This window comes from Rana temporaria, chromosome 2 (genome assembly GCF_905171775.1).
Source record: "Rana temporaria chromosome 2, aRanTem1.1, whole genome shotgun sequence".
Taxonomy (NCBI): Eukaryota; Metazoa; Chordata; class Amphibia; order Anura; family Ranidae; genus Rana; species Rana temporaria.
In genome coordinates this window covers 12,827,959-12,838,578 of record NC_053490.1, presented here as the reverse complement: position 1 = coordinate 12,838,578, position 10,620 = coordinate 12,827,959, and positions in this window count along the sequence as shown.

The window sequence follows — 10,620 nt, the reverse complement described above, 5'->3', positions numbered from 1 at the left end:
CCAGTCCCCAGTGTCACCCAGTCCCCTAGTCCCCAGTGTCACCCAGTCCCCAGTGTCACCCTAGTCCCCAGTGTCAGCCAGTCCCCTAGTCCCCAGTGTCACCCAGTCCCCAGTGTCACCCAGTCCCCAGTGTCACCCAGTCCCCTAGTCCCCAGTGTCACCCAGTCCCCTAGTCCCCAGTGTCACCCAGTCCCCAGTGTCACCCAGTCCCCAGTGTCACCCAGTCCCCAGTGTCACCCTAGTCCCCAGTGTCACCCAGTCCCCAGTGTCACCCAGTCCCCAGTGTCACCCAGTCCCCAGTGTCACCCAGTCCCCAGTGTCACCCAGTCCCCAGTGTCACCCAGTCCCCAGTGTCACCCAGTCCCCTAGTCCCCAGTGTCACCCAGTCCCCTAGTCCCCAGTGTCACCCAGTCCCCAGTGTCACCCAGTCCCCAGTGTCACCCAGTCCCCTAGTCCCCAGTGTCACCCAGTCCCCAGTGTCACCCAGTCCCCAGTGTCACCCTAGTCCCCAGTGTCAGCCAGTCCCCTAGTCCCCAGTGTCACCCAGTCCCCAGTGTCACCCAGTCCCCAGTGTCACCCAGTCCCCTAGTCCCCAGTGTCACCCAGTCCCCTAGTCCCCAGTGTCACCCAGTCCCCAGTGTCACCCAGTCCCCAGTGTCACCCAGTCCCCAGTGTCACCTAGTCCCCAGTGTCACCCTAGTCCCCAGTGTCACCCAGTCCCCTGTGTCACCCAGTCCCCTAGTCCCCAGTGTCACCCAGTCCCCTAGTCCCCAGTGTCACCCAGTCCCCAGTGTCACCCAGTCCCCTAGTCCCCAGTGCCACCCAGTCCCCAGTGTCACCCAGTCCCCAGTGTCACCTAGTCCCCAGTGTCACCCTAGTCCCCAGTGTCACCCAGTCCCCAGTGTCACCCAGTCCCCAGTGTCACCCAGTCCCCAGTGTCACCCAGTCCCCAGTGTCACCTAGTCCCCAGTGTCACCCAGTCCCCAGTGTCACCCAGTCCCCTAGTCCCCAGTGTCACCCAGTCCCCAGTGTCACCCAGTCCCCAGTGTCACCCAGTCCCCTAGTCCCCAGTGTCACCCAGTCCCCAGTGTCACCCAGTCCCCTAGTCCCCAGTGTCACCCAGTCCCCTGCTGTCGCCCAGTCCCCAGTGTCACCCAGTCCCCTAGTCCCCAGTGTCACCCAGTCCCCTGTGTCAGTCCCCTGCTGTCACCCAGTCCCCAGTGTCACCCAGTCCCCTAGTCCCCAGTGTCACCCAGTCCCCTAGTCCCCAGTGTCACCCAGTCCCCAGTGTCACCTAGTCCCCAGTGTCACCCAGTCCCCTAGTCCCCAGTGTCACCCAGTCCCCTAGTCCCCAGTGTCACCCAGTCCCCAGTGTCACCCAGTCCCCAGTGTCACCCAGTCCCCAGTGTCACCCAGTCCCCTGCTGTCACCCAGTCCCCAGTGTCACCCAGTGTCACCCAGTCCCCTGTGTCAGTCCCCTGCTGTCACCCAGTCCCCAGTGTCACCCAGTCCCCTAGTCCCCAGTGTCACCCAGTCCCCTGTGTCACCCAGTCCCCTAGTCCCCAGTGTCACCCAGTCCCCTAGTCCCCAGTGTCACCCAGTCCCCAGTGTCACCCAGTCCCCTGTGTCACCCAGTCCCCAGTGTCACCCAGTCCCCAGTGTCACCCAGTTCCCAGTGTCACCCAGTCCCCTGTGTCAGTCCCCTGCTGTCACCCAGTCCCCTGTGTCACCCAGTCCCCTGTGTCATCCAGCCCCGGTGTCACCCAGTCCCCTATCTCACCCAGCCCTGTGTCACCCAGTCCCCTGTGTCACCCAGTCCCCTGTGTCACCCAGTCCTGGGTCACCCAGTCCCCTGGGTCACCCAGTCCTGTGTCACCCAGTCCCCTGTGTCACCCAGTCCTGTGTCACCCAGTCCCCTGTGTCACCCAGCCCCCTGTGTCACCCAGCCCCCTGTGTCACCCAGTCCCCTGTGTCACCCAGTCCTCTGTGTCACCCAGTCCCTTATCTCACCCAGTCCCCTGTGTCACCCAGTCCCCTGTGTCACCCAGTCCTGTGTCACCCAGCCCCCTGTGTCACCCAGTCCTGTGTCACCTAGTCTCCCGTGTCACCCAGTCCCCTGTGTCACCCAGTCCCCTAGTCCCCAGTGTCACCCAGTCCCCAGTGTCACCCAGTCCCCTAGTCCCCAGTGTCACCCAGTCCCCAGTGTTACCCAGTCCCCTGCTGTCACCCAGTCCCCAGTGTCACCCAGTCCCCTAGTCCCCAGTGTCACCCAGTCCCCTGTGTCAGTCCCCTGCTGTCACCCAGTCCCCTAGTCCCCAGTGTCACCCAGTCCCCTAGTCCCCAGTGTCACCCAGTCCCCTAGTCCCCAGTGTCACCCAGTCCCCAGTGTCACCTAGTCCCCAGTGTCACCCAGTCCCCTAGTCCCCAGTGTCACCCAGTCCCCAGTGTCACCCAGTCCCCTGTGTCACCCAGTCCCCAGTGTCACCCAGTCCCCTGTGTCAGTCCCCTGCTGTCACCCAGTCCCCTGTGTCACCCAGTCCCCTGTGTCACCCAGTCCCCTGTGTCACCCAGCCCCGGTGTCACCCAGTCCCCTGTGTCACCCAGCCCCTGTGTCACCCAGTCCCCTGTGTCACCCAGTCCCCTATCTCACCCAGCCCTGTGTCACCCAGCCCTGTGTCACCCAGCCCTGTGTCACCCAGTCCCCTGTGTCACCCAGCCCTGTGTCACCCAGTCCCCTGTGTCACCCAGCCCTGTGTCACCCAGTCCCCTGTGTCACCCAGTCCCCTGTGTCACCCAGTCCCCTGTGTCACCCAGTCCCCTGTGTCACCCAGTCCTGGGTCACCCAGTCCCCTGTGTCACCCAGTCCTGGGTCACCCAGTCCTGTGTCACCCAGTCCCCTGTGTCACCCAGTCCTGTGTCACCCAGTCCCCTATGTCACCCAGCCCTGTTTCACCCAGTCCTGTGTCACCCAGTCCCCTGTGTCACCCAGTCCCGTGTCACCCAGTCCCCTGTGTCACCCAGTCCCCTGCTGTCACCCAGCCCCCTGTGTCACCCAGTCCTCTGTGTCACCCAGTCCCTTATCTCACCCAGTCCCCTGTGTCACCCAGTCCCCTGAGTCACCCAGTCCCCTGTGTCACCCAGTCCCCTGTGTCACCCAGTCCCCTGTGTCACCCAGCCCCTGTGTCACCCAGTCCCCTGTGTCACCCAGTCCTGTGTCACCCAGCCCCCTGTGTCACCCAGTCCTGTGTCACCTAGTCTCCCGTGTCACCCAGTCCTGTGTCACCCAGTCCCCTGTGTCACCCAGTCCTGTGTCACCCAGTCCTGTGTCACCCAGTCCCCTGTGTCACCCAGTCCCCTGTGTCACCCAGTCCCCTGTGTCACCCAGTCCCCTGTGTCACCCAGCCCTGTGTCACCCAGTCCCCTGTCACCCAGTCCCCTGTGTCACCCAGTCCCCTGTGTCACCCAGTCCCCTGTGTCACCCATTCCTGTGTCACCCAGTCCCCTGCTGTCACCCAGCCCCCTGCTGTCACCCAGCCCTGTGTCACCCAGTCCTCTGTGTCACCCAGTCCCCTATCTCACCCAGTCCCCTGTGTCACCGAGTCCCCTGTGTCACCGAGTCCCCTGTGTCACCGAGTCCCCTGTGTCACCCAGTCCCCTGTGTCACCCAGTCCCCTGTGTCACCCAGTCCTCTGTGTCACCCAGCCCTGTGTCACCCAGTCCCCTATCTCACCCAGTCCCCTATCTCACCCAGTCCCCTGTGTCACCCAGTCCTGTGTCACCCAGTCCTGTGTCACCCAGTCCCCTGTGTCACCCAGTCCCCTGTGTCACCCAGTCCTGTGTCACACAGTCCCCTGTGTCACACAGTCCCCTGCTGTCACCCAGCCCTGTGTCACCCAGTCCTCTGTGTCACCCAGTCCCCTGTGTCACCCAGTCCCCTGTGTCACCCAGTCCCCTGTGTCACCCAGTCCTGTGTCATCCAGTCCCCTGGTGTCACCCAGTCCCCTGTGTCACCCAGTCCCCTGTGTCACCCAGTTCCCTGTGTCACCCAGTCCCCTGTGTCACCCAGTCCCCTGTGTCACCCAGTCCTGTGTCATCCAGTCCCCTGCTGTCACCCAGCCCTGTGTCACCCAGTCCCCTGTGTCACCCAGTCCCCTGTGTCACCCAGTCCCGTGTCACCCAGTCCCCTGTGTCACCCAGTCCCCTGTGTCACCCAGTCCCCTGTGTCACCCAGTCCCCTATCTCACCCAGCCCCTATCTCACCCAGCCCCTGTGTCACCCAGCCCCGTGTCACCCAGTCCCCTGTGTCACCCAGTCCCCTGTGTCAACCAGTCCTGTGTCACCCAGCCCTGTGTCACCCAGTCCCCTGTGTCACCCAGCCCCCTGTGTCATCCAGCCCCCTGTGTCACCCAGCCCCCTGCTGTCACCCAGTCCTCTGTGTCACCCAGTCCCCTATCTCACCCAGTCCCCTGTGTCACCGAGTCCCCTGTGTCACCCAGTCCCCTGTGTCACCCAGTCCTGTGTCACCCAGTCCCCTGTGTCACCCAGTCCCCTGCTGTCACCCAGCCCTGTGTCACCCAGTCCTCTGTGTCACCCAGTCCCCTATCTCACCCAGTCCCCTGTGTCACCCAGTCCCCTGTGTCACCCAGTCCTGTGTCCTCTAGTCCTGTGTCACCCAGTCCCCTGTGTCACCCAGTCCCCTGTGTCACCCAGTCCTGTGTCACACAGTCCCCTGTGTCACACAGTCCCCTGCTGTCACCCAGCCCTGTGTCACCCAGTCCTCTGTGTCACCCAGTCCCCTGTGTCACCCAGTCCCCTGTGTCACCCAGTTCCCTGTGTCACCCAGTCCCCTGTGTCACCCAGTCCCCTGTGTCACCCAGTCCTGTGTCATCCAGTCCCCTGCTGTCACCCAGCCCTGTGTCACCCAGTCCCGTGTCACCCAGTCCCCTGTGTCACCCAGTCCCCTGTGTCACCCAGTCCCCTATCTCACCCAGCCCCTATCTCACCCAGCCCCTGTGTCACCCAGCCCCGTGTCACCCAGTCCCCTGTGTCACCCAGTCCCCTGTGTCAACTAGTCCTGTGTCACCCAGCCCTGTGTCACCCAGTCCCCTGTGTCACCCAGCCCCCTGTGTCACCCAGCCCCCTGTGTCACCCAGTCCCCTGCTGTCACCCAGTCCCCTGCTGTCACATAGTCCCCTATCTTACCCAGTCCCCTGCTGTCACCCAGTCCCCTATCTCACCCAGTCCCCTGTGTCACCCAGTCCCCTGTGTCACCCAGTCCCCTATCTCACCCAGTCCCCTGTGTCATCCAGTCCCCTGTGTCACCCAGTCCCCTATCTCACCCAATCCCCTGTGTCACCCAGTCCCCTATCTCACCCAGTCCCCTGTGTCACCCAGTCCCCTGCTGTCACCCAGTCCCCTGTGTCACCCAGTCCCCTGTGTCACCCAGCCCCTGCTGTCACCCAGTCCCCTGCTGTCACCCAGCCCTGTGTCACCCAGTCCCCTGCTGTCACCCAGTCCCCTGCTGTCACCCAGCCCTCTGTCACCCAGTCCCCTGCTGTCACCCAGCCCTCTGTCACCCAGCCCTCTGTCACCCAGCCCTCTGTCACCCAGTCCCCTGCTGTCACCAAGCCCCCTGCTGTCACCCAGTCCCCTATCTCACCCAGTCACCTGTGTCACCCAGCCCTGTGTCATCCAGTCCCCTGTGTCACCCAGTCCCCTGTCACCCAGCCCTCTGTCACCCAGTCCCCTGTCACCCAGCCCTCTGTCACCCAGTCCCCTGCTGTCACCCAGCCCTCTGTCACCCAGCCCTCTGTCACCCAGTCCCCTGCTGTCACCCAGCCCCCTACTGTCACCCAGCCCTGTGTCACCCAGTCCCCTGTGTCACCCAGTCCCCTGCTGTCACCCAGTCCCCTGTCACCCAGTCCCATGTCACCCAGTCCCCTGCTGTCACCCAGTCCTCTGTCACCCAGTCCCCTGCTGTCACCAAGCCCCCTACTGTCACCCAGCCCTGTGTCACCCCGTCCCCTGTGTCACCCAGTCCCCTGTGTCACCCAGCCCTCTGTCACCCAGTCCCCTGCTGTCACCCAGTCCCCTGTGTCACCCAGTCCCCTACCACCCAGCCCTCTGTCACCCAGTCCTCTGTGTCACCCAGGCCTCTGTCACCAAGCCCTCTGTCACCCAGTCCCCTGTGTCACCCAGTCCCCTGCTGTCACCCAGCCCTCTGTAACCCAGTCCCCTGTCACTCAGCCCTCTGTCACTCAGCCCTCTGTCACCCAGTCCCCTGTCACCCAGTCCCCTACTGTCACCCAGCCCTCTGTCACCCAGTCCCCTGCTGTCGCCAAGTTCTCTGTCGCCAAGTCCTCTGTCACCCAATCCCCTGCTGTCACCAAGTCCTCTGTCACCCAGTCGCCATGTCCTCTGTCACCCAGTCCCCTGCTGTCGCCAAGTCCTCTGTCATCCAGTCCCCTGCTGTCGCCAATTCCTCTGTCACCGAGTCCCCTGCTGTCACCAAGTCCTCTGTCACCCAGTCCCCTGCTGTCGCCCAGCCCTCTGTCACTCAGCCCTCTGTCACTCAGCCCTCTGTCACCCAGTCCCCTGCTGTCACCCAGTCCCCTGTCACCCAGCCCTCTGTCACCCAGTCCTCTACTGTCACCCAGCCCTCTGTCACCCAGTCCCCTGCTGTCGCCAAGTTCTCTGTCGCCAAGTCCTCTGTCACCCAATCCCCTGCTATCGCCAAGTCCTCTGTCACCCAGTCGCCAAGTCCTCTGTCACCCAGTCCCCTGCTGTCGCCAAGTCCTCTGTCATCCAGTCCCCTGTTGTCGCCAATTCCTCTGTCACCGAGTCCCCTGCTGTCACCAAGTCCTCTGTCACCCAGTCCCCTGCTGTCGCCAAGTCCTCTGTCGCCCAGTCCCCTGCTGTCGCCCAGTCCTCTGTCACCCAGTCCCCTGCTGTCGCCCAGCCCTCTGTCACTCAGCCCTCTGTCACTCAGCCCTCTGTCACCCAGTCCCCTGCTGTCACCCAGTCCCCTGTCACCCAGCCCTCTGTCACCCAGTCCTCTACTGTCACCCAGCCCTCTGTCACCCAGTCCCCTGCTGTCGCCAAGTTCTCTGTCGCCAAGTCCTCTGTCACCCAATCCCCTGCTATCGCCAAGTCCTCTGTCACCCAGTCGCCAAGTCCTCTGTCACCCAGTCCCCTGCTGTCGCCAAGTCCTCTGTCACCCAGTCCCCTGCTGTCGCCAATTCCTCTGTCACCGAGTCCCCTGCTGTCACCAAGTCCTCTGTCACCCAGTCCCCTGCTGTCGCCAAGTCCTCTGTCGCCCAGTCCCCTGCTGTCGCCCAGTCCTCTGTCACCCAGTCCCCTGCTGTCGTGACATGCTGAATCTGGTGACAAGGGACAAGTGGCAAGTGACATTTCCGAGTGTCTCCGATGCTCTCTGGTGCCCCCCACCTCTGGCCACATGCGGTATTGCATGCAATTGAAGTCAATGCGGAACAAATTATTTTTGTTTCCATTAACTTCAATGGGGAAACTCACTTTGATATGTGAGTACTTTGGATTACGAGCATTCTCCTGGAACGGATTATGCTCGTAATCTGAGGTTCCACTGTAATATATATATATATAACAAGCGCCCAGAGGCGATTAAGTTCGCATGTGTTGCGCTATATAAGTTTTCATTCATTCATTCATATATATATATATTAATCTCCCTAGCCCTATGTGCTTTCATATCTGTCTTATCTTTATATAATACGCTCTTTAAATGTTTCTTTAAAATGTATGGTTTTCTCTTTTAAAAACAAGAAAATAATGACGTTATGATGTTGGGCTGGTATAATAATGCTATGGGGCTGGTATGAAAGGTTTTCCAGGGCTGGTTTTTACTCCCAGTCCGGCCCTGTCTATGGGTCACGAACATGAAAAATCAAAAGTGCGAAAGACTGCAGAGATGATACAAGAAATGGTCAACGATCGCAGTCACAATAGTTAGACATGATACAATAGATGGTCAGAGACTGCAGACATGGTACAAGAGATGGTCAGAGACTGCAGACATGATACAAGAGATGGTCAGAGACTGCAGACATGATACAGGAGATGGTCAGAGACTGCAGACATAGTACAGGAGATGGTCAGAGACTACAGACATGATACAAGAGCTGGTCAGATACTGCAGACATAGTACAGGAGATGGTCCGAGACTGCAGAGATGATACAAGAAATGGTCAGAGACTGCAGACATGATACAAGAGATGGTCAGAGACTGCAGACATGGTACAGAAGATGGTCAGAGACTGCAGACATACTACAGGAGATGGTCAGAGACTGCAGACATACTACTGGAGATGGTCCGAGACTGCAAAGATGATACAAGAAATGGTCAGAGACCGCAGACATGATACAAGAGGTGGTCAAAGACCGCAGACATGATACAAAAGGGGTTAAGGTTCACAGGGCACAGAGTTGGGATTAAACCAGGCCAATTTTCATATTTCAGCGCTGTCACACTTTGTTCTTTCTTTTGGTGGTATTTAATTTAATTGTTTTTGGTATATAAATGAAGAAAAAATACCAAAAATGTGGAAAAGAAAAACAGTTTGCAAACAAATAATAATTTTTCATACATTTAAGCCAAAATATGTTCTGCTACATTTCTTTTATAAACTTTAATGACATCCCAGTCTTAAAGTGGAGGTCCAGCTGGGATTTTTTTTTTTTAAGAGTCAGCGGCTACAAACACTGTAGCTGCTGACTTTTTATAAGCACACTTACCTGTCCAGGGTGCCCACGATGTCGGCCGCCCGAGGCCGATTCATCCTCCGGACCGTGTATCGGCGCCGCCACCCTCACTAAGGGAAACAGACAGTGGAGCCTTGCGGCTTCACTGCCTGTTTCCTACTGCGCATGTGTGAGGCAACGCGAGGAGGAGAAAAGAGAAGATCACCGCGGACGAGGAAGTGGCAGATTAGGACGATCTGCCTAGCAACAGCCATTTCTGGTAAGTATAAAAAAAAATCTCATTTTTTGGAGCCTTTTTGGCTGTTTATTTAGGGTGGACCTCCGCTTGAAGCCTGGTACACACGATCGGATTTCCATCGGACAAATCCGTGGATTTTTGTCCGAAGGGCGTTGGCCGTGAACAGAACATTTTCAGCCAACATACACCAAACTACGTGTTTTTTCAGCTCTTTACCGCCACCCTTTGGGCAACTTCTGCTATTGTTGTCTGATGTTTAGCATTGGTTCGGAGCATGCGTGTTTGTACTTTGGATTTTGAACACATTTGTTGTCGGACTATTTGAGAGCATGCGCAGCCAACATTTGTTGCTGGAAATTCCGACAACAATTGTCCGATGGAGCGTACAGACGGTCGGGTTATCTGACAAAACACGTCCGTCACACAATTGTTGTCGGAATATCCGATCGTGTGTACGCACCTTTAGTCCGTAGGGTTCAATATTGAGTTGGCCCCGCCGTTTGCAGCTATAACAGCTTCAACTCTTCTGGGAAGGCCGTCCACAAGGTTTAGGAGTGTGTCTATGGGAATGTTTGACCATTCTTCCAGAAGTGTATTTGTGAGGTCAGGTACTGATGTTGGACAAGAAGGTCTGGCTCTCAGTCTCCGCTCTAATTCATCCCAAAGGTGTTCTGTCAGGTTGAGTTCAGGACTATGTGCAGGGCAGTCAAGTTCCTCCACCCTAAACTCGTCATCCATGTATTTATGGACCTTGGGCGCAATTAGCAGGGGCAGCCCATGTTACGTATACCCGTCGTTCCCGCGTCGCGAAATTTGAATTTTACGTCGTTTGCGTAAGTTAATCGTGAATGGCGCTGGACGCCATTCACGTTCACTTTGAAGCAAATGACGTCCTTGCGACGTCATTTGCCGCAATGCACGTCGGGAAAGTTTCCCGACGGAGCATGCGCTCTATGATCGGCGCGGGAACGCGCCTAATTTAAATGATTCCCGCCCCCTACGGGATCATTTAAATTGCGTGCTCTAGCGCCGGGCATTTTGCCGGCGCGCCCGCGCAATTCACGGAGCTTCTGCTCCGTGAATCAAGGGCAGCGGAGCAAATTTGCGGGGGCGCAGGGCAAAAACCTTGCCCTGCGCCTCCGTAAATTATGCGCAATTCTGCCTGAATCCGGGCCCTTGCTTTGTGCACTGTACTGTGCAGACCCCTCTCCCTCAGTACAGACCCCCCCAATAAGTATAGACCCCCCAATAATTACAGACACCCCAATAAGTACAGATCCCCCAATAAGTACAGACCCCCCCCCTCAGTATAGACCCCCCTCAGTACAGACCTCCCCCAATAAGTACAGACCCCCCTCAGTATAGACCCTCCCTCAGTACAGACCTCCCCCAATAAGTACAGGCCCCCCAATAAGTACAGACCCCCCTCAGTATAGACCCCCCTCAGTACAGACCTCCCCCAATAAGTACCGGCCCCCCAATAAGTACAGACCCCCCTCAGTATAGACCCTCCCTCAGTATAGATCCCCCTCCCTCAGTACAGACCACCCTCTCCACTTTCCAGATTTTTAACATTTTACTGATCACTGTCCCTGTCCCCCTCATCTGTCTATCTACCTACAATTAGGGTGACCACATTTCCA